This window comes from Cynara cardunculus, unplaced genomic scaffold, assembly GCF_001531365.2.
Source record: "Cynara cardunculus var. scolymus isolate 2C unplaced genomic scaffold, CcrdV1 Un_Scaffold_2024, whole genome shotgun sequence".
Classification (NCBI taxonomy): Eukaryota; Viridiplantae; Streptophyta; class Magnoliopsida; order Asterales; family Asteraceae; genus Cynara; species Cynara cardunculus.
This window is the reverse complement of record NW_020200950.1, coordinates 52,509-54,564: the sequence shown is the minus strand read 5'-3', so window position 1 is coordinate 54,564 and position 2,056 is coordinate 52,509.

The window sequence follows — 2,056 nt, the reverse complement described above, 5'->3', positions numbered from 1 at the left end:
ATTGCATGTGGAAGTTAATCATTAAAAGATGTATTTTGAAAACTGACAGATTCTGTTAGCACTTGTGTCGACTGTATCCTTCAAAATAAAAGTCCAAACGTTCTGATTTTTCTTCTAAAACATACTTTTATGAGTTATCTTTCTAATGCAACTGGTCTCATTCAAAAATATTAAGTTTTGAGCCTTCAAGTTCTTGATACAAAATTATGATGCAAAAAGAGCATTGCTGACAGAATCTTGCATGCATCTTAAATCGGTCACATCTTCTTCAAAACTCATTTAAAATGGGTGATTCTTTTTCTGGAAGTTAGCCTTATGTGTTAGCTTTAAAATAAAGTTAAAATCACTGAAAAATGATGATCTAGACCCCCCAAATGGCTGCCACTCGAAGAGTGTGTAAATCTGTCTTGGGGACTGTGTCACTCAAAATTGTAGAGTATTAATGAGTGCTTTAAACCTATCCAAAAATCTTGATATTTGGGAAAAATTTGTTTAACTCATTATTATTGTTGATATAAAAATTTGGACACAAAATGACTTTTGGAAGGTTACTTTTGACAATAAATTGTGAGACCAAAAATTCCAGAAAACAGAATTTACTTTCTGTCCAAATGGCAGCTTTACGTGCAAAAGACTTTGATTTTAAAATATATATTTCTGGCCTATTTCAAAGAACAAATGCATAAGTATCAACTTTAAATCATGAAAACTCAATGGCATTACATAAGAAATACTTAACTTTATCTTTATCGAGAACCCATAGGTGATTTAATTTCTAGATGTTGGACAGTTTAGGAAGGTTAGGGCGGACGTTTAGCACTTCAAACGTCGTAAAGTTCTTGGATATTCATCAGCAAACTTGTGAGTATTCACGGCCCCACTTTAATGCTTTTTATTTATTTAAACTGGGGAAAAAACATGAAATTATGCAAACTATACTGTTTATTTATGAAATTGTTGGACTAAAGAACTGTTTAGTCAAATTTTGTTTAAAACTGTTGGACTAAAGAACTGTTTAGTCAAGATTTGTTTATGTCCTGGAATATTGACAGTTTTGCACTATGATATAAATGTTAAATTGATCTACTTGAGAGTATGTTTCTAAATAAAGTCCCCGTCCGTAAACACTACTTGTTAACTCGGGCATGTCCCCGGGCCGTGGTAATTGTGGATAGCCGCTATTGTGTTGTCAGTCCCACTTAGAAAGGGATGCACATTACCTATGTTTTCATTAGTCTAATCATGTGGAATTTGGACCACCGCTGAACTAATACTATTACGAACTATGGGACCCAAGTGAGTGTACGGGCTACTTATGGTCGTTCGTAAAATAATGGGGCACATTGGTCAGGAAAGGCTTAGTAGCGTCTCAAGTTTTTAAACATCATGGTAGATTTACATTTATTATGTGTAAAAGTTTATGTATAAGTTTGCAAGCAAATGATTTATGTATTGTAATGTTTTGTGCATATGAAAACCCGTGAACTCACCAACTTTTTGTAGTGGACATTGTTTTACGTTTCATGCTTTTCAATATTTAAGTAAGAAATGAAGTTTTGGAGCATATATGTGACGACACCGATTAAGTTCATTTTGAAGTTTTTGTAAAGAATTATTCTATTCCAACTTGGTTATGGATGTTAAATTCGAATTTATGTAAAACTTGAATGGTGTTATGTAATATCTGCTGCTGTGACTCGCTTACCTGTTACATCTCGTGTTTCCGCTTTAACGGGGTGTGACCGATTTGGTATTAGAGCATCAGTTATAGAGAACACTGTTTTTCCTTAAAAACCACAAACTATAACCAAATATTTTCAAAACAGTTTTCAAGTGATTTAAATACATATTTATGCAAAGCGGGTCACATTATTATATATCAATAAACAAAGCCTGATCACCTATGTTTAATTTACATATAATAGAGAACTTAATCGGTTGTATTAAAGATACGCTCCAGTTAAGAAATTGTGTGAAAAGCATGATTATGTGTGTGTTGCATAATTTATGAATATCCATTGCCCTAGACCAACCTGAGGCGAGGAATTAGAAATTC